This window comes from Lactuca saligna, chromosome 4 (assembly GCF_052625555.1).
Source record: "Lactuca saligna cultivar CGN05327 chromosome 4, ASM5262555v1, whole genome shotgun sequence".
Lineage (NCBI taxonomy): Eukaryota > Viridiplantae > Streptophyta > Magnoliopsida > Asterales > Asteraceae > Lactuca > Lactuca saligna.
Window position 1 is genome coordinate 200,816,734 of NC_136420.1, and position 23,748 is coordinate 200,840,481.

A 23,748-nucleotide genomic window follows, 5' to 3' on the forward strand; every position below is an offset into this window, starting at 1 on the left:
ACTCCATGCACGTATCCGTTGATGGTTTCGATTCAAGTTTAAGTGAATTACTAAAATGCTCCCTAATCTAATCTCTACCTTCACTTTTGGTCCTTCTATTTTTTTTATAAAACCATAAACCAAGAGCTTGTTTGGTACATTGATTTCGAATGAAATTTGATATTCGATAAAAAGTATGTTTTTTGGACAAAATCAAAGGAACGATAATTCTTTAGATTCTATTAAATTTTGAGTATGAAGAAATCGATCATTTGTTTCGGCTAAATGCAATGATTTTAAATTTTATTTCTTGTGTTTTATTATAAAGATAAATATACATTTACACATTCTTTTATATTTTAGTTATATATCTATCACACCTCATACATCCACCTCACCCCACACCTAAGAGTGTACGCCGACCCCATCTCATACTTACCCCTACCCTTCGACAAATGTGCACATCAAACATAATACAAATTCCATTTGATGTCAACCACATGAATGACATATTCTTATTCCTTCGAATTCCGTTTACTTTGACAGATTTCATCTGGTTCAAACCCAATCTCCATGTATTTGGAATCTTGCCGAAATCGATTTCTTTATTCATGTATTTTTAGATGTTGATCTCAAATGATTTCATCTCAACTAAAAGATTACATCCGGAGGATGTCAATTTTTAGGGGTAAACTTGTTAGTTGGCATTCAGAAAAGCAAACAAGTGTATCCATTTCGATTGTTGAAGTCGAATACATGGTTGTTGTTGCTTGTTGTTTGCAAGTTCTTTGGATGCATTGTTAGTTGAAAGACAATGACTACAATATGAAGTGAATCCCTTTTTTCGATGATTTTGAGAGTGCTATTTGAATTTGTCATAATTAGGTATAACATTCGGAAACAAACACATATCGATCTTTGTTACCATTTCATAAAAGACCACATCCGATAAGGCAATATCAAAATTCATTTCGTTCCTACTCGACAAAAATTGGTTGACATATTCATGAACGTTCTTGATGAGAAAACTTTCATGAATATGTTGAATGGTATTTGTATGATGGAACTTGAATCATTATCTTCTTTGAGCAAAAATTGATTTACCCCTTCTTTTTGGTTTTCTTTGTATATATCTAAAACCAAAAATACAAAACATTAAAAAAATTCAAAAACTCCATAAATATTTTTTGCTTTTCAATTCTAAAGATTATCTTCGATAGAAAATACAAAAATATTATTATTTAGTTTTGTCTTATTTTTCCTTATTTTGAAAAAGGTCGAAAAAGTTTCACAACAAAAATTCTTTTGTTGAGTTATCCATGTTTGTCATTTATCCAATAATTTAATGTTTCTTATCCGAGTAATCATTACATTATCAAATATATGATTGTAAACTAGTTGTAAGATCTATGTATAATATGGGTTAATTATATATATATATATATATATATATATATATATATATATATATATATATATATATATATATATATATATATATAAATGTCAAAAATTTTGAGAACGTTGAATTTATAAGAAAATAAGAAAAATAATAAATTATTATAATGAAAATATTTTTTATCTTTTAAATTTAAATAAATAATTTAAATAAAGAAAATAAACTAATAATATTTAATTTTGGGAATTTTGAAATTAAAAGGTAAGTTTATTAATGAAATTATTATCTATTTATTACTATATTTATTGCAATCCTCTCTAATAAGTGAAGCGTTTTTTTGTCACTTGTCATACTCTCATTTAATTAATCAAATGTCATTTTGTGGTTAACATACAAAAACCTTGATTTTATTATCTCATTGCACATTTCTTCATTGATCGAATTAAAATTGAGATAACACTTGGAATAATGGTAATGTTTAAATAGACATAGAGGTGTAAGGTTGAGGTTAATATGTGATATTGTCATAATTGGTCATATATTTTAGTTTATTATCTTAATATGAGCTTTATTAATATATTCAAAGATAGATGATAGTTAATATGCTTTAACTTGGATATTATAGTTTAAATAAATGGCTTTGAGCAAAAGGAAAAGATTAGGGCAAGAATGGAGTTGTTACGGACCAAATTCGAGATAAAGTCAAAATCGAAGAAACATGTCATGTACATTCCATGCAAGAATCACATCTAAATCCAAGAAAGTCGACTCAAATGCAAACATCGATGCATTAACGAAACGACATTAACCCCAATGTGTCGTGTTTTTGTTGCTTCTATAAATATACGACCTTTTAGTCATTATTCTATATACAATCAAGGTGCAGCCTTGGGGCAGCCTTTCCTAAGAAATTCGAAGTCATTAATAATTTCCATAAACCCTTTTTTGTGACGATTTCAAGGTTGGAGAAGTAATTTAGAGTGAAGTTTTGAAGAACAGGAACTAGAAGCATTAGGATCTCATTTTTCTTTCCTTGATGATCACTTTTATCAACTCCTTGGTGATGTTTTTCTATTTTTATTTACTGGTTATGTGGTAAAACTTTTATGGTTTCACTAGAATAGATGAGACCTTGAGGTTTAGGTATGATTTCTTTAATCGGATTATTATTTTTGTTTAATTTATCTTGTTTGTTTGTTTACTTATCCATATGAGTTTTTGTTGATTTCTTTATTGCCTATGGACAAGTTAGTAGAGTTTAGAGGGTCAATTTGACTTGTTGGCTTAAATCATAGTTGTTAATGACCAATTAACCACTAATAATTAGGACTAGAGATAGACCAAATCATAGGGTCATGTTAATAAAGTTGTTGACTTTAATATGTATGTGTGAGTTAGACAACCAAATATGTGCATCAAATTGATAAATATGTGCATCAAATTGATTACCATGACCATTGAGATCATTTGACCTAATCAAATTTGTCATAATACGAACTTGATGATAATTTTTAGGTAGTTAATTGCATGAGCATTATGTTAATTGTCTTAATAATTATAATGTTAGTTAGGTAGACCAAGATAGCTGGTTAGTATAGGAATCATTGAATATTACTAATATTCACTACACTCTTGTAACATCCCAAAAATTACCCAGTAAAAATTTCATTTTAAAAACAACAAAAACATCATCCTGTAACACCCCATTTATTAAATAAATAAATAGATAAATTAATATGAATAGTTTCCCTAAAATCCATAATTATTAGTGGGGTGTTCGCTTTCAGGAGCCAAAGGTTATAATTTTAAAAGTCGGGGGTTAAAGTGTAAGTTTCGGCTTAGTTTCGTAAACATTTTTGAAGGCATGAACTAATTGGTGAATTGTTGGGACTCAATTTGAAGTGATTTTGTAAGCTTAGAGGTTGGATGGTAATATATGGACTTCATTTGAGAACAATTTGTAGAAGAGGGGCTGATTAGTAAATTTCGGACTTTATTTGTAAGGGATTTCAGAAGATGGGGTTAAAAGGGTAAATATTGGAGTGAATTGGAAACGATTTTAGAAGGGGGGGGGGGGGGGACCATAATTGTTATTATGGAAATATCTTTAAAGGAACTGGGTATTTAAACCATGTAAACCCTAACCCTAAGGCATAACCCCCCCCCCCCCCCACCCCCAGCCATCACCTTCACCTCCCACTCCCTCTAGCGCCACCACCTTGTGCCCCATCCTTTCCTCCGCCACCGCACAGCCATCGTGAAGATAGAAAATGCTGTGCCTTTCCGTTGAAGACGCAAGCCACCACTGCCAACCGTGGATATCGATGAGACGTAGCATTGTCGTGTCTTCCTTGCTCACAGACGTCAGATGATGCAACTGTTGCCGCCGTGTTGTTTCAAGCTACCAACAAAGCTGATGCATGCAAATAGCTACACCTAATTTTATATTTATAACCTAACTAACTAAATTGCACCTAGGTAGTATACCTAGTCAAATTATAGAATAGTCAGGTAGGTCGAGTGTCGATCACAGGGAACGGTTTTGACTAATTAATCTATTTACTACTAAATCAACCTAATTATTAACAATGAAATGGAATTTATCTAATTTTTCAAGTTTAGATGAGCTTAACTTTTTAACACAAATTCAATCAATTACTAAAAATACTCCTGTTTAGTTCGAATCCACTTCTTCTTTCTGGTTAGCTAACAATTATGGATTATCAAAGTTGGTTATCTAATTTATATTATATTAGTAATTTAGGTCTAAATTTACCAATACTTAACTTATTCATGTAAAACTATGCATGGTCACACACAATCAAACACATAATTAGTTATGATTATGAATAAGCTATGTAAGATTTTTTAAGCAAACATAATTATGGTCATAACATATGCTCTCTAACACAACTAAATTTAATTACTTCAATTACTTTCCTAAGATTTGATCGATCCTAGCTCTAGCAATTTGATGTTCACTAAATCACTAGGGTTTAAGTTCATGTAATTTAATTATCATTAAGCTACACAGAACATGAATTCAAGTAACTAAAGAATCAAATATTAGCATGTTAGGAATTAACAATCAAACACAAGCTCAATACCAACTAATCAAATCCATAATAAATTAGTTAAACCATAAGTCAAAGTTTCATCTAGCTAACACAGGAGTTACTAAATTCAGCTACTCATACTCAAAATCAAACTAAAAGAAATCAAAGTAATAGACATGATTAAAGTACCAAACGATTGAACTAATTATGAACTCTCTTCTCCTTGGATGCTAATAGCAAATTCCAGAACTTTTCTTTTTCTCCAAATCATCTTCAGGAACCCTCCAAGCAGCCAAAAGTCTCTCCAAGTCATAATGGACAAGGGTATATATACTTTCTGATTTTTCCCAGTTCACATCATGAATGGATATGTCACACGACATGAATAGTGGATCTTTGTGTTGGCTAAGGAATCTAATTCGTGCTGTCAATCTTCTAGAATACTCCTACTCACATCGTGAATCTAGATACCTCACGACGTGAATATAGCAGATTTCGTGGGTTTCTTCTTTAATCAGTCTCCAAGCCTCCAAAGTTCTATGTTTTGATAATTTTAGTCTCTTTCCTCGAAAATGCTTCAATTTGGCTGCAAAATATAATTTAAGCTTATAAGTACCATTATTCTATGCAAATAACCAAATTATTAATAAAAATGTAAATAAATATTGCCTAAAAATATGTATAAATAAGACAATATCAGAAGCGGTGAAATGAATGGATCGACCGCCGGCTGCCGTGGGTTTGTCGTTTCACCGCCCTTCTCTCCAGTTGTCATCCACCACCGTAAGGGTGGAGGTGGTTAGATGAATCTCCGAAGTGCACTCGCGTGTGCTGATTTGTTACTGGGCAGAAGACCAAGAGAAACTGTCGCCACCACCGTGGGGTGGTGGCTGTCATCGCAAAAAACGTTGTTGATGCCGCCTCTCCGTGGTTCTGCCGCCGCCAAACGCCACCAAGTGGGTGGTTGTGTTACTGTTCTGGGAATGGAGTAATTGTGTGTGTTATTTAATGATGTAGTGGTCGGTGTTTATTTGGCAGGAAAAAGCCACCACCACCACAAGCCACCGCCGTCCACCACTAGGGTGGTTGTGTGTGTGTTAGTTAGTGTGTGTGTTTATTTTGGATTATGCATTGTAATTGTAATTAGCATAGAGTAATGAAAAGAACCATAACCACCACCGTAAGGTGGTGGCTACCACCGTGAGCCGCCGTTGACCACCACTACCCGAGGTGGTAGTAGGTGGTGCCTCACTAGCAAAACCCTAATGGGCTTAAAGATTTGTTTTGGGCCTATTGGACCATGTTTGGGTGGGAGACCCTAATTAGGGTTTAGAAAACCCTAATTCTTGATGCGTGGGCCTTGGACTTTTTGGGACCCACTTTTGGGCCATTAGGATTGGATTGTGTATTAAGCCCAATTACTCCATATCATTTATCTAGTAGAGTAAAGGACTTAATGGATTAAGTCCTTAATGGGTTAAGTGAGAAATACTTAACCCTAATCGTCATTTATGTGAAACCCTAACTTCACTTGGGCCTTGTGTTGGGCCTTTCTAATGGACTTTGGTGATTGGGCTATTGTTGGGCTTTCCAAGAACAAGTAATTGGACCATAATAATTGGATAGGATTTAGGGTAAGGCCCATGTGAGAGACTTGGGCCCAATTTGGACAAATCAAGCCATAGATGGGCTATAATTAGGCCTTTATGATCATGCAAAATTGGGCCTTTGAAGTATCAAGAGTTGGACCAAGAATAAAGGATTGGGCCTTAAGTCAAGTCCATGTAGAGGTTTGGGCCTAATTTGGAAAATTGGGCCATAGTTGGGTCTTGGCTCATTATTAGACTTTGGGCCTGTGGATTAAGCCTTGGGCTTGATTCAAGCTAAGTTAGAGGTAAATTAGTCTTTTACCCCAAGTCGTTAATCTATCATCCAGCAGCTTGGGTTTCATCAGTAGGACTTCAACAGTGTGAGGTGAGTCCTCTTCCAGTAGGAACGGGTCCAAGGCACTAAGGCCAGCCTGTATATGAGATATGTTAGTAGCTGAGTGTGGGTGGGGCCCGTATCTCATTATTACCATAGTATAGATATCAATCATATTGTTGGATTGCTATACTTGTTGTATGTGTGATACTCGTATGTTGTTATGTATGTGAGTGTGGGCGGGGCCCGTATCTCATTATTATTCGAGTGTGGGCGGGGCCCGTATCTCATTATTACCTGAGTATGGCTATTGCTATGTTGGTAGATTGTGTACTTGTTGCATGTGTGATGCTTGTATATTCTATTTATATATGTGAGTGTGGGCGGGGTCTATATCTCATGATTAGCGGAGTGTGGGCGGGGCTCGTATATCCTAGTCATCGAAGTGTGGGTGGGGCCCGTATCTCCTAGTCAGCTGACTGTGGGTGGGCCTTGTATCTCCTAGTCAGCGGACTGTGGATGGGGCCCGTATCTCCTAGTTACCAGAGTGTGGGCAGGGACCGTATCTCCTAGTTACCAGAGTGTGGGCGGGGCCCGTATCTCCTAGAGTGTGGGGGGGCCCGTATCTCTCAGTAGCATGTTTACAAGTATGGTATGTGGTAGTTGGGGGGACTGACTAAGCTTCATGCTTACGGTTTTCAGTTTTGGTTTTAGGTACTTCAGTTTTCAGAAGAGGAGCTGGGGATGATTGTAGTGCACACACCATTTATTCAGCCTGGGATGTTTATACTCTGATATATATTTGAGAGACGTTATGCTATTGTTAAGATACACGATTTATGATTTTTATATGTTGAATGATAATTATGATTTTATTATTAAATAAAAATGAAAATTTTTAGACTGTATTTTTGTGAAGTTTCACATCCATTCATTTTAAAACTCATCAAAACATGATAATGTATAAAATAGTTATCAGAGTACCGATCATGTTATCAAATGACTACCTGGTTCCACCCATATGAATCATATAGCCACTAGTCCACGATAGATGGTAGCACCCTCCAACCACCAGAACAATAAGCTCACGGTATTATGTGAATCTCGTTGCTATTCCATCACTGTCCTAAAGACTCATGACCAGCACCACAAGGGCCTAAAGATACTCAACAACTTGCAGGAACCCAATCAACATCCCCCTCAATGCTAACCAAACACAACACGGGTCATACCCTTTTATCACGCATAATTCCTTTCACAATACATGTTGTTACCAATGCAAAATCAGACGAAAACATGGTCGCACACAACCAAAGAATCAGATAGGCAGTCGTACTCTTGTTTCAATTCAAAAGTTATAAACCAAATAATAACCATGCCAATAATACGAATCAAGTGCTCTTATGTCATCACACTCAGTCCATATATACTACCTCGTGACCATAATCGAGGCACTATGAAACATCCTAAAAATTAATGACCAAAAATTTCGTTTTAAACCATTAAATAAAACCATAGTTGTTCAAATCATTTTATCAAACATAAGTCATAGTATCCAAACATCAAATAAGAGTATCATATCAAAACATCAGAGTAAACATCTCAGGCTAAAAATTGTGGTGTGTCTAATGCAGTCATCTCAAGCTCTTCCCTTTGCTACCAGAAGTATCTGAAACCAAAACTAAATATCGTGAGCACGAAGCTTTGTGAGTTCCCCATACCACCACATACCATACACATAATCACATATACTGGGCCCCCGCCCCTTCATCGGGCCCCGCCCGGCATCAGCCTCTGCCTGACATCGAGCCCCACTCAGTATACAGATCTGTTTATCCCAAGCCCTCCTATCACTGGGCCTCGCCTGCTATATATATACAATCAAAATCACATACTCATGCTAGCACATAAAGATAACATATGCAGTACTATAAGTTCCAATCCTAATGCCTCGCCTACCATGGGCCCGCCCCTATTCTGCTCATGATGAGATATGGAACCCCATCTACACTCAGCTAGTGGTGAGATGCTGGACCCCGCCCGTACTCACTTCCTTAACTAGGTACATACAAGTATCACGCAGAAAAAAAGTATAACTAAACATGTACACATTCATCGGGCACCGCCCGACATCGAACCATAGTCCGAAACATACATATAAGCATTCCTCGACCCCCGCCCAACATCGACTCGTAATCCGGAAAGCATATATACAAACATTCATCGGACACTGCCCGACATCGAAATGTAGTCCGGAAAACATAAAATCATAAATACAGGTCAACATTGGTGCCTTTAACCCATTCAAACAGGAGGAAACTCACCTCAATGATGAATCTCATGGTAAGAAATCTCTTGCGGTTGCTCTGACGACTCCCCGAGCTATCAACACACAATAACTGAAACATCCCAAAAAAATCGACCCAAAAATTTTGTATTTAAATAATAATAAAAGTCATAACACTGAATGTCATATAATAAAACCATACGTCGGGTATCTCAAAATCCATAATAAAAATGTGATATCAAGAGTTGTATCAAATCATATCTAAGTATTTGAACAAACTCCTAGGAATAAAGCTGAAGATGTGGTGTGTGCGATGCCATCAACCCGAGCCCTTCCCTTTACTTGCGGAAATACCTGAAACCGAAACTGAAACTGTAAGAACGAAGCTTAGTGAGCTCCCCCAAACTACCACATACCATACAACAACATATAAACACATACTGGGCCTTGCCCACTGCATCGGACTGAAGTACAGAAACTGCATCCGACCGAAGTCCGGAACTAACCAGGACCTTGTCCCCTGCATCGGACCGAAGTCCGGAACTAACTGCATCGGACCGAAGTCCGGAAACTGTCTGAGCATAACATAGCATGGCATAAACATATCAACTAGCATGAACACATAAATTGCATACTGCATCGGGCTGTAGCCCGGAACACATAACACATAATGTGACAACCGTCAAATTTCGGTCAAGTCAAAGTCAACTAAAGTCAACAAGTCAAACCGTTTGACTCAATTTTCCTGTGGGTACTAGAATTTACATTATGAAACTTCTACACAACTCTCTATTCTAATGAGAGATCATAAAGCAAAAAGTGCGAACATCTAGATCTCCTTAACCTAAAACTGGGGTACGTGGCGAGCCTAACCGATAAAACAATGTTACATACTTATCAGGAGTGTGTAAGATCCTTAAACAAGGCTTAACAGGGTTTACGAACCTTGCATTGCGAAGTCGGACACTCGCAAATGCCACACATGAAACCTCTCTCAATCGTTTTCACTCTATCTCTTCTTATCAAGAATCTCTCCCAAATCTCTCTAAGAATGTCAAATCTCTCCCAAATCTCTCTAAGAATGTCAAATCTCTCCCAAATCTCTCCAAGTATGTGAAATATCTCCCAAATATCTCTTTGTGTGAGAAATCTCTCCAAGTATGTGAAATCTCTCCCAAATATCTCTTTGTATGAGAAATCTCTCCAAGTATGTGAAATCTCTCCCAAATCTCTCTCAAAAGTTTCCGTAACTTTTTGAAGTCATTTGGGTCATTCCGACCCTTAACCGGGTCAAAAACAGCTTAAAACGGGGTAAAAACGAGTAAAATAGGCTTAAGGACCCGAAACCCTCTCATAAGAGGCGAAACCTCTTAGAACCGAAGGTCCCTATAGGGACCGAACCTGCTAAGAACCGAAACCAAGAGGACCGAATCTAGGAGACCCGAACCCGAAGGTCCTCTCAAGGCCGAACCCGAGCCCAGGAGGAACCGAACCTGAGCCCAGGAGGAACCGAACCCGAGCCCAGGAGGAACCGAACCCAAAGGCTACTGTTCATTCGGCTCATTTCGGGTCTGACCACCTTCGCCTCTTATCGTTGGACCGAGCCTCCCTTCGCTTCCTCGCCTCCTCTCGCATCCTCGCCTCCCTTCGTTTCCGGCTATAGTCCTCAGCAAGGACCGAACCTCGGCCTAGGACCGAGAGGTCTCGCTGGGAATGCTTTTCTTCCCGGTTTTCGCGTAGTTTTGCGTTTAAGGCCCGTTTTTAATTATTATAACGCAGGATTTTCACCCAAAATCATATTTTAACATAATAAACCCTAAATATTCATAATTTAATCATATTTTCATAAAAATCTTTATTTAAATAATAAAAGCAAGTGGGTAAAGTACAAAGAGGTGGAGTGTTGACTTTGTTTTACCTTATGACACAAGCAACCACCCCCACACCCACTCTATGACCAGCCACACCTCACCACCTTACCTAGGTCACTTCAATGTCCCTTACACTCGATTACCACCTATTCCCATGTTTTTGAGAGCTGGATATTCATCCTCTCTCCTCATTTCTCTCATTTACTCTCATTTCACCAAGAATCAAACACCACTTTTCTCTCAAACTTTTTCTCTACCAAATTCGAGATTCAAGGCTGATTTTCAAGTATTCTTCCACTCTTAGTAAGTATAATTCATCCTCCTTATGATTATTGCACTTCATTCTACTCAAATCATTGATTGCTTACACAAACTCCATAACTATGATGTTAGATTCTCGAAAATCTTCAAGGCATCTCCAAGTGTTCTTGAGTTAAACACTTCCATTCTTCAACAATCATCTACTGAAATCACTTAAGGTGAGTTCATACCCCTACATTTTCATGTTTTATCAAGTTTTTAGGGGGGAATACAAGTTAAAACACCAAGAACATAACTAAGTTTTTCTAACAGCCTTCATCTGAAAAGTTCAACTCCATTCACGGACTGTTTTGGGCAACTTAAACATTTTTGTTTTCAAAACTGTATAAGGTGCAAATATTTCAAGTTCTTAGCTTTAAAATGACTACTTTCACATCTCCATAAGATTTTTCTACAATTTATGGTGATTTTTACAAAACTGTCTATCATTTCAAACAACAATCCGGACCAGTCTGTGATTTTGGACTTATTCACCCAAGTTGGAAGTCATTAAAAATAGTGATAAAAATTATGAGTAAACTAGACACATTTTTTAAACTCTCAGAATTTACGGATCTAGTTTTCGACTTCGTATGATTTTTCTATGATTTTTCCAAAACAGTGCAGAATGGCTAAAGTTAGCCAACAACATATAAATATCATAACACTTTGTATTATGTTGAGCAAAGTGTATAATCATAAGTTCTAATTATTGAATGTGTTTCTTTGTTAGTTTATCATCATGAACTGAAACTAAGTCATTCATAATAAATATTATACATTCATTTTAGAACACGTATAATAAACTATAAAAAGTATAGTTTAATGGATTCATAACATTATTGCATTTCCATAAAAGAGTTCTTACATATTACAAATGTTTTAGATAAACTATAATAGGTATAGTTTATGATACATCACCCAACACACTCGTACAAAAAGGGTACGTTCATACAGAAAAGATCTACATTCACACACATTTCACGTAAACTTGTTAACCTAAATTGTGAGACATTCTCTCCCCGTACGTCCGAGTGCAGGATATAATTCCCAGTAGTTATAATCAGAATCTCCTGGAGGGAGAACGTGATACTTGAATATAGATCTATATTGGGTTTGACACCCCACACCTTGCTGCTAGCTACTGGAGAGGTCAAATTGGGCTTAAAATGAAGAAAAACTTGAAGAAAATGGGCTAGAAGGTGATTGGACTCGACCTGGGCCAAGTGGGCTAAGCTATGAAGGCCCAAAACCTCAAAGATGCTACACCCAGGGACCACCCGCGCAACCCACCCGCGCACCAGCACGCGGGTCGCGCAAGGCCCTGCAGGGGTAATTTCGGAAATTCATTTGGAAGGCTATTTGAGGAAGGTTGGTGCCCATCTTTTGCATACACTTGCACATCTGATTTTTGGAGATTCTCTCTGGAGTTTTGAAGACTTTTGAAGGCCAAGAACCCTTGAAGAACATCATATTTTTACCTCTTGATTCTTGCTTAATGTTTGGTACAATTTTCTCTAACTTTGTTTCTTTGTGTTTAGCCATGCTTGGCTAAACTAATCTTGGTTGACTTTTGGTTAATCCTTTGAACTTTTGTTGAATGTTGAAGAATCCATGAACATGTTCTTGAATCTTTATGGGAATATTTTGTGTTTTAACATCTTATCATTACTTGTATGTTTTAGTTCATGAGTTTAAATGTGTTTGTGGTGATTAGTTGGCTAATTTCTTGATTAAGTAAAGGATCCTCAAATTAGCAAGCAACAAATGATTTTTGTGTTGTTTTAGCTTCACACAATCATAAAAACATTTCCTCCAACATGGTGGTGAAAGCATTTGACCCCTCTTGGATTTGGTGACTTTTTGGTTCTTAATGCTAGTTGACTTTCACTAATTACATGCTATTTGGAATCGGTGACTTTGACTAAGGAAATTGTTATGAGCTTCTCTAGCCATTTCAACAATTAAGAAAAGTCTAGGTAATCTCAAGCTCCTTGGATTACTATAGCCAAATTGAGGATTTAAAACAAGTATTGCACCATTGAATTCTAATGATATGTTCATCAAAAGTCAAAGTGAGAAAACTTTAAGTCAACCATCTTTCCCTTATTGATTTTACATCAAATTCTTATTTTTGTTGCAATTGTCTATTTAAATCATAGTTAATTCTAGTTTGTTTCAAGTATTTCAAAACACCAAAACCCCCTATTTTATTTTTATTGTCATTTTTACAAGTATTTTTACAAAGAGATTTTTCATAGAGTTATCAAATTGAACCAATCTCCGTGGATTCGATCCCTTTACCACTATACACTATTTTAGTGTGTAATATTTAGGGTTATTATTTGTGTTGGCCTCGACAACCACAAAATTTTTGGCGCCGTTGCCGGGGATTGGTTTATTTTTAATCAATTTGTTTCTCTATGCCCAGATCTCAGCGTACAGGTGACTTGATTTACAATCCAGAAATTGAAAAAGAAGCAAGGCGTTTGGCGAAGGAGAAGCGAATTGAACGTGGTCAAACTTCTAATCCTCACGGGGATCCGGAGGTCGAAGCCGCTTCATTAAGCGACATAGAACTCGATTCTAGTCCCGACCTTCGCCAAGAAATTCCCAAAACACCACCCCTACAACAAAATCCACCCATTATTGAACCAATTGAAATGGCAGACGGAGGAGAAGTTCCCGAAAGAACTTTGAGGAAAATGATGGAGACCGATGTTACACAAACTCCAACCGGTATCAATTACCCGGTTTTGGAAGGAGGCTCGGAGTTGAAGTCAAGTTTAGTCCATCACCTACCGACTTTCCATGGATTGGAGAATGAAGACCCTCACAAGCATTTGAAGATGTTCCACATTATTTGCACTAGCATGAAGCCACAAGGGTCAACCGATGACCAAATTAAGCTAAGGGCATTCCCCTTTTCATTGGCCGATAGAGCAAAAGATTGGTTATTCTATCTTCCACCGGGGTCGATTAACTCATGGACCGACATGGCAAGAGCTTTCCTTGACAAGTTTTATCCCGCCTCAAGAGTCTCAAGTCTTCGAAATGAGATTTGTGGAATCCGCCAAGGTCAAAATGAGACTTTTCATGATTATTGGGAGAGGTTCAACAACTTGTGCTATAGTTGCCCACAACACCAAATTCCGGAACAACTCCTCATTCAACACTTCTATGATGGATTGTTGCCAATGGAGAGAAGACTAGTTGATGCCTCAAGTGGTGGAGATGTCTTTAGTAAAACCCCACAACAAACAAGACAACTTTTCAACACCATAGCCGCAAATTCACAACATTTTGGCCCTCGCCAAGACATGAAGAGAGACACACAACACAAAGTTAATGAAGTGGGAACATCGAATCTTGAGTCTCAAATAAAAGATCTAACATCCGTCGTCCAAAAGCTAGCCATGGGACAAACTCCACAAGTGATGGTTTGTGGAATATGTGCAACCATGGGACATCCTACGGATATGTGTCCCATCCTTCAAGAAGATGCAGAGCATGTGAATGCCACGGGAGAGTTCCAAAACTACCACAACAAATCATCCGGGTACCAAAATGCATATAATTCAAGTTGGAAGCCAAATCCCAACGGAAGCTACAACCCAAGACCATTGCCTCACAATGCATTGGTTAGACCGTCCTATCCACCACCACAACCTCAATACCAACATCAACAACCACACTATCAATCCAAACCACACCCTCCACATCAACATCAACAATCTCCTCAATCTCAACCAAGTAGCTCCGGAATGTCTCTTGAAGACATTGTCAAATCTCTAGCCACTAGTACCCAACAATTCCAAAAAGAGACAAGGACTAGTATCTCCAACCTTGAAGCACAAATGGGAGATATAGTTACATCTATAAGCAAGTTGGAATCTCGTGGTAAACTCCCTTCTTAAACCGAAAAGAACCCAAATGTCAATGTGGTGACCTTGAGAAGTGGAGCAAGCCGGAGAAAGTAGTTCAAAGAAGAAGCCAAGGGAAGAAGAGGAAGAAATAGAGATCATCCCCATTGAAGAACCTACAGTCAAGAATGATGCACAAACCAGAGTTCCAAAGAAGTTCATCCCTCTAGTAACACCAATAGCCACTCAACCACCGTTCCCCTCTCGACTTGCAACTTCAAAGAAGAATATGGAGGAGAAAGAGATTTTGGACACCTTCCGAAAGGTGGAAGTAAACATCCCTCTACTTGATGCAATCAAGCAAATCCCAAGATATGCAAAGTTCTTGAAAGAACTTTGTACCAACAAGAGGAAGTTGAAGGGAAATGAGAAAATTTTGATGAATGAAAACGCATCCGCGGTTTTACAAAGGAAACTTCCACCCAAATGAAAAGATCCCGGAATGTTCACGGTTCCTTGCAAGATTGGAGATGTCACTTTTAGTAGTGCTATGCTTGATCTTGGTGCTTCTATCAATGTCATGCCCTATTCGGTGTATGAATCATTAAATGTCGGACCCTTAAGTGAAACCGGTGTCATAATCTCTCTTGCGGATAAATCAAGTGTCTTTCCTAGAGGTGTTTTAGAAGATGTCCTAGTGCAAGTGAACCAATTAGTCTTCCCGGCGGATTTCTATGTGATTGATCTAGATGAGCAAGTGTCTTCCAAATCGGCTCTAATCTTGCTTGGGAGACCGTTTTTGAAGACGGCTAGGACAAAAATCGATGTGTATGCGGGAAGTTTGACAATGGAGTTTGATGGTGAAACAATAAGTTTTAATATTTATGATGCCATGAGATATCCTAGTGATGTTTCATCTTTGTATTTTGTTGATGTTGTTGAGCCAATTACTCAAGAATTGTTTGAGTTATCTAACGGTGATATGTTGGAGATGATCTTAAGCAAAGGATTCGATTGTGGGAAGCTAGCCGAGCAATTAAAGCTTTATTCTTTGGATCCGGAAGTTGAGAAGTTGGTAAATAAAATGGAAATGAAAAAATCCACAAGATTAGATGTCAAGCAAATTGAATTGTCCCCAACTCATACAAAATTGTCTCCATCCCTTGTTCAACCACCCGAATTGGAATTAAAGGTCTTACCTCAACACTTGAAGTATGCCTACTTGGGAAAGAATGAAACCCTTCCGGTTATCATCTCAACTCATTTAACCGAATTTGAAGAAGATCAACTCCTCAAGGTGTTGAAGGAGCATAAAGAAGCCATGGGTTGGACGATTGCGAATATCAAGGGTTTGAGCCCCTCCACTTGTATGCACAAGATCTTAATGGAGGATGAATGCAAGCCAAGTAGAGACGCGCAAAGAAGGCTAAATCCACCAATGATGGAAGTTGTGAAGAAATAGATATTAAAGCTTCTTGATGCGGGGATGATCTATCCAATCTCGGATAGCAAGTGGGTGAGTCCGGTGCAAGTCGTTCCAAAGAAGACGGGAATCACGGTGGTCGAGAACAACAAAGGTATGATGGTCCCCACCCGTGTGCAAAACGGGTGGAGAGTATGTATTGACTACCGCAAACTCAATGCGAGCACACGAAAAGATCATTTCCAATTGCCTTTCATTGACCAAATGTTAGAAAGGTTGGCCGGGAAATCCCATTATTGTTGTCTAGACGGGTACTCTGGTTTTCACCAAATCCCGGTGGCACCGGAGGACCAAGAAAAGACAACATTTACATGCCCATTTGGTACTTTTGCATACCGGAGAATGCCATTTGGATTGTGTAACGCCCCGGCCACTTTCCAACGTTGTATGGTTAGTATCTTTTCGGATTATGTTGAAAACATAATTGAGGTTTTTATGGATGATTTCACGGTACATGGCAACTCTTTTCAAGAATGTTTGACTAATCTCACAAAAATTTTAAAAAGATGCATTGAAACAAACTTGGTTTTGAATTTTGAGAAATGTCATTTCATGGTGAGTCAAGGTCTCATTTTGGGTCACATTGTGTCTAAAAAAGGAATTGAGGTAGATAAGGCCAAAATTGATGTTATTCAAAGCTTACCTTACTCGACCTGTGTTCGGGAAGTTCGTTCTTTTTTGGGCCATGCAGGTTTCTACCGAAGGTTCATCAAGGATTTTTCAAAGATAACAAGACCAATGTGCCAACTCTTGCAAAAGGAGGTCGATTTCGAGTTCAATGAGGCGTGCAAAGAAGCTTTTGACAAGCTCAAAGAGTTGCTTACATCTGCTCCTATCATGCAAGCACCAAATTGGGATCTTCCTTTTGAGATCATGTGTGATGCAAGCAACTATGCGATTGGCACCGTTTTGGGTCAAAAGAATGGGAGGGCCTCCCATGTGATCTGTTATGCATCAAGGACACTAGACAATGCCCAAAGCAACTACTCTACCACGGAGAAGGAGCTATTGGCCATAGTGTTCGCCTTGGAGAAATTTAGAAAATACCTACTTGGTACCAAGGTCATAGTGTATTCGGATCACGCAGCTCTTAAGTACTTGATGACGAAGAAAGATGCAAAGCCGAGACTCATCCGGTGGATCCTACTGTTACAAGAATTTGACTTGGAAATCCGGGACAAGAGCGGATGCGAGAACCTTGTTGCCGATCATCTAAGTCGGATCACTTCAAATGAAACTCCTCTCCCATTGCGGGACGAGTTTCCGGATGAGCATCTCTTTTCCCTTACCCAATCTATTCCTTGGTATGCCGATATCGTTAACTTTTTGGTCACAAAAAGGTATCCCGACACATTCACGCGTGCTCAGAAAGACAAGTTGAAAAGTGATGCAAAATACTATGTGTGGGATGAACCTTATTTGTGGAAACATTGTCCCGATCAAATCATTAGGCGATGTGTGCCCCAACAAGAGCACCAATCCATTTTGCAATTCTGTCATGAATTTGCTTGTGGGGGACACTTCGGACCTAGCCGGACTTTGAGAAAAGTCCTTGAATGTGGATTATTTTGGCCAACCATGTCACGCGATTGTTATATGTTTTGCAAAAGTTGTGAGCGGTGCCAAAGGACGGGAAACATTTCGCAAAAGAACCAAATGCCCCAAAATCCAATCCTTGTTTGTGAAATTTTTGACGTATGGGGGATTGATTTTATGGGCCAATTTCCCGTATCATTTGGCAACGTTTATATTTTACTCGCGGTTGACTATGTTTCTAAATGGGTTGAAGCCAAAGCCACAAGATCGGACGATGCCAAAACGGTTATCGAGTTTTTAAAGTCTAATGTGTGACAACCCTATTTTTCCCAAAAGCATTGTAAACACTCGAAAGCTAAAAACAACGAAATTAACCTCGAAAATAAAGTGTTCAGGTATCTAAGTTGGGATGCATCGAATATTAGATATCATGCCCAGGTTTCCAAAAACATAAAGAACACTCAAAACCGAGTTATATTGAAGAAATTATAACCACTCGTATAATTACGACACGACGTTAAAACATAATTTGACGTAAAAAGTGGAATCTCAATAAAATACATTTTAGCCTTAAAGTATCTAAACAAAAGTCGTAGATCTCGTTGAAAGATGAGCGTGCATAAAAAGATCGCCCAAATTGAACCTCGTATGAAGAAGTTACGAATTTTCAAAGTTTCGTAACAATAGTAGAGGGCTAAAAACTCGGATTAAAGATCGAGTGTTATTTAGCTATCGCCACCTAAACGGAAGTTGAAGATCTCCTCGGTGGTAATAAAACAATCAAAAGACAAACGAAAACTGACGTCGAATAAAGAACCTATGAAATTTTAACGAACTTTAGGAGGCCCGGCCTATTAAAATTATATCATTAAAAATAAAGTCAAAACTAGCCTACGGAGTCTAAATGAAAGTTGTAGAGCATAATCTCACCTACGCGTGGATATAAAGAACGCGAAAAACGGAGCTCGTACGTGAAAGTTACGAAATTTAGAAGAGGGCAGGCCAGATTACGCCCCGCGTACTCTGGGAGTACGCCCCGCGTACTAGACCCAGAGTCGAGTCTCATCGACCCGCCCAAGCTACGCTCGGCTAGACCCAGTAGTCCCATCGACCCGCCCAAGCTACGCTAGCTAGACCCGAGTCGTAAGCCATGACGCCACTTTACGCCCCGCGTACTCCGGAAGTACGCGCCGCGTACGGGGTTTTCCAGCCCTATAAATGGAAGGCATAAGCTTCGAGTTTAGGCACACCTTTACCATTTCTCAGCCATTCTCCCAGCTCCAGAGACCCTTTTCTTACCTTGGTTTCCGCACTCGAGCCCCCGACGAAAGATTTACGTTGCAGAGATCCCCGAAGAGCCCGACGACGCAACTATCCGCAATCGAAACTCTGCTCAACTCTAGCCCCTCTCTTCAAACTTAACGGGTGAGTTCATACCCCTACTTTTCAATTCTTTTTCATGTTTTAGGGGGGAAATACAAGTACATTACACGTTAAAGTATCGTTTTATAAACATAAATGAAATTTCTATCTCCGAATATCGATACAAACATCTTATGTATACAAGAGTGATTATGTCACTAAGTGATTTCTACTAAAATGGAATATACTATTTGAAAAACTATAATGGGTATAGTTAACAAGTCAGTCCTACATTTTACATATACATCTTGAAAAACGAAACACTTTCAGAAGAAGTAAGGTCATTTCATTGTAAATCTACTTATACTAGGCAATGTGAGATATTCAAACTTCAACGTACATTTTTGTATGCATTTCAAGTCCTGTATTATATACCATAATCTCTTGGAGGGAGAGCGTGATACTTGTGTATAGATCTATACGGGATTGACAATCCCGCACCTAAACTACTAGCTATAGTTAGACCGGCAGGTCTGGGGTGACAAATGTCATAACACTGCAACACTTGAAGAATGTTGTTACAGGCCGTCAGTGTCAATAGTATGGTTATAAAACTCACATAAAAAGTATAAAACAAGATCGATTTACGAGATTCATATGTGCATCGCAGTATTCCTACATTATAAGTTCATTCTAAATTATTGTCATCATTTGTTTATAAAAGTTACTAACACATTCCAACTTGGGAACCTTTTTCATTTTACAAGAAAATATTGGATTTTCTAAAAACCTCATTTACCAATTTACTACCAAAAGGAATATACTTTTCAACTCGGAACACTCATGAACTCACCAACTTAATTATTGACACTTTTCAAAACCACTTGTATTTCTCAGGGAATCAGTGATACAGGTAAACTACCAGCTTTTGGAAGAAGGAACACAAAGGATGTTTTTATCATTAAACATTTATCATCATATTGTAATATTCTTTTGATAACATAACGCAACAATATACGTTTTCATTTTTATATATATTATGGTTGTGTTACTTTCTTTACAATATTCAATCGTTGTGATACTACGTGAAGTCATCCACCCCCGAATGTTTCCGCCATTCTGGTCTGGGGGTGTGACAGATTGGTATCAGAGCATTGTTTATAGTGAACTAAGTATATCAAACCACATAAGATATACAAACTATAAATACAACGGGAACCAAAAACACTCTGATAACAACATTTTCATAGAAATATATTTTCTTTTAAATATATACGTTTTTACCGCACGTATCAGTCTCGCGTCATGACAAGTTTTTCTAAAAAGTAGTATGGCAAGTTGCAATACCACGATCGAGCCTTGGGGTATGTAATCAAATCAAGAATAAATATAGCCTGATCAACTATATTTATCCTGGATTTGACCAATATACGTCGAGGAATGGTCGTAGTAGTCAACAAGCCAAAAACTTATAAAATCTAAATTCGCTAAATTGAAATAATATAAGTCTATTATTAAACGATAAAACATTGCGCTCAGTAAAAGATATAAATAGGCTTAGGAAGTCGTTAATTAGAAATTTATTTTCTTATAAAAATCTCATACCTCTATCCCAGTACAGACAAATGGCCGGATTTCCTTTACCGGGAGACCCCTACTACCTAAATCAAGGTAACGGCGGCTGGATAGAAGAAGACCCGGAGGAAGACCCAGAGGAAATCGAAGAAGAAGTCGAAGAAGAATTCGAAATCGAAGTCGGAGAGGAATACGAAGTCGACGAGGAGATCGTGGAAATTTCTAGCGGAACAGATTCCGAACCGGAAATAATCGACCCTCCCATCCCCCATCCTCCAGTGATCAGGCCACATCAACCGGGACCCATTCCCATATGGGGAAGCCACCTCTACTACTGGAGCCGTCAGCAAGGTGTACGCCCTCCATTTGGCATGTGTCGGGACTTTTACAATGTCAGTGGAGGAGGCTCAGCTGATCGAGCACTTCCCGTTGTTGTGAACGCTATAGCTAACCAGAACTACCAGGCAGACCAACAAGTAACCAGAATTCGAGAGATCAATGCTGCTACCCAAGGTAACGCCTCCGACATCAGCCGTTTGGAAGGACTACATGAGAATATCCAAATCTACACGGGGACACTTCAGAACCAGATGATAACATCTCTAGATGACATAAGAGAGATGAAAGAACAACAAGCGGAATTCGAGAGGCGACTGATGGGAGTCAAACGGTCAGATGCCGAATCCAGCTCCAAACGCCACAAGTAGAGTTTGTTCAAGCTCCAACAAATTTTGATATAGACTAGGACCGCGGATAAAGTTTTTCTCTTATTTTCTTTTGTATCTGTAAACGGAGACCTCATAGGTAGGTCAAATTTTCCTAGAAGCATAATGAAACACACCTTAGGTGTGACATATATATATATATATATATATATATATATATATATATATATATATATATATATATATATATGCAGTACCTCTTTATATACCTCTCGAAATTAATTAAATTGTTATATCTAATTTGAAACCAAAAACTAAAGTCAAAACAAATTACAAGATACGACTAACCCTCAACTACACGATTGTCAAAACATTAGAAACTTATAGTATTCATTCTTATTTTCTCTACCAGAACATGCCTCCTCGTAGAACAACACGCAGAAACTCAACTCCAGCACCACCTCCACCACCTCTTCCAACTATGGATGCAACTATGTTCCAAACTGCTGTAACAGCCGCTGTAACCGCGGAGATGGCTCAAATGAGCAACAATGGGTCGGGAGGTGGGATAAATAGCTTTACCAACGGCCCAAGCCAAGGCCGTACTGGAGTCTGCACTTACAAAGACTTCACCAATGGAAAACCTATTCCCTTTTATGGAACTGGAGGAGTATTGGCTCTGTCCCAATGGATAGAGAAAACGGAAGCCGTATTTGTAATTTGCGCATGCCCGGAAGAAAGCAAAGTAAAATTTGCTACCTGTACATTCTCTGAACGCGCCTTGACATGGTGGAACGGCCACATCAAGACACTAACCCTGGTGGTGGCAAACTCCATGGGTTGGGAGAATTTGAAGTGAATGCTCCTACGGGAATACTGCCCAAGGGGCGAGATTCAGAAGCTAGAACAAGAATTGTGGAACCTTTCGATGAAAGGATCGGACATCGCAGGCTACACCAATAGGTTCAGCGATTTGATAACGCTTTGTCCTGGGATGTTGATTCTAGAAAGCCAAAAAGTGGAGAGGTACATCTGGGGATTATCACCCCAACTGCGAGGAAGTGTGCTAGCTTCCAAGCCCATGACCTTCGACAGTGCCAAAGAACTGGCGCAATCTCTTGTGGATCATGGCGTCTGCCAAGGAGTCACGACTATCGTAACTGAACCAACCAAAGGGAACAACGACAACAATAACAACAGCAAGAAGAAATTCTGGAACAAGAGGAAGGGACTAACCTCGCAAGAACCTTCAAAGAGACAAATGGTGGCGGTTCATGCTGCTACTACTCCCGGCACAACTCCTACAACTTCGACGCCAACAAAACAATATGCAGGGAACTTGCCAAAGTGCAGCAAATGCAACTACCATCACCACGGTAATTGCCGCGAGATGTACTGTAAGAACTGCGACAGGAAAGGGCACACAGCCCGTTTCTGTAAGGCACCAGCGCGGCCATTCACTCAAGTTCCTGGTACTGGAGTAAGCCAAACATGTTATGGATGTGGAGAAACCGGGCATTTCAAGAGGGACTGCCCCAAGACAAGGAATGTTGGTGGTATTGGGAGAGTGCTGGCGATAGGTCAAAATGAAGCAATAACTGATCCAACAGTAGTTACGGGTACGTTTCTCCTCGACAACATTTATGTATGCATACTCTTTGATTGCGGTGCGGAGAGAAGTTTTGTGAGCCATAAATTCAAACATCTACTTAACCAGAGACCCCAACCACTTAATAAAATATTCACTGTAGAAATGGCTAATGGAAAAACAGAAAGCACAAGTGATATATACGTCGGGTGCACATTAAATTTAAACGAACACTTATTTCAAATCGATCTTATGCCCATTTCGATAAGAAGTTTCGATATAATCGTCGATATGGACTGGTTGAGTCTTCACCATGCCCACATTCTTTGCCATGAAAAGGCCGTTCGTCTCAATCTTCCCAACGGTAAAAATCTCATCATATATGGAGACAAACCTAGTGCAAAATTACAAATCATCTCCTGTGTTAAAGCACGAAAATATCTTCGCAAGGAGTACCATGCCTTTCTAGCCCACGTAGTAGACCAGAAGAAAGAACCAAGGAACATTAAAGATATTCCAAAAGTCTGCAACTTCCCAGACATTTTCCCAGAAGATCTTCCAGGAATTCCACCAGAACGTCAAGTCGAATTCAGAATCAACTTGATTCCCGGAGCCACCCCAGTAGCAAAGTCACCTTACCGTTTAGCTCCAGCTGAGATGCAGGAACTGTCCAGTCAATTGAACGAGTTGTTGAGCAAGGGATTCATCAGGCCAAGCTTCTCGCCATGGGGTGCACCAGTCCTGTTCGTGAAAAAGAAGGACGGATCTTTTCGCATGTGCATCGATTATCGAGAACTGAACAAACTGACAATCAAGAACCGATATCCCCTTCCACGTATAGACGATCTTTTCGACCAACTA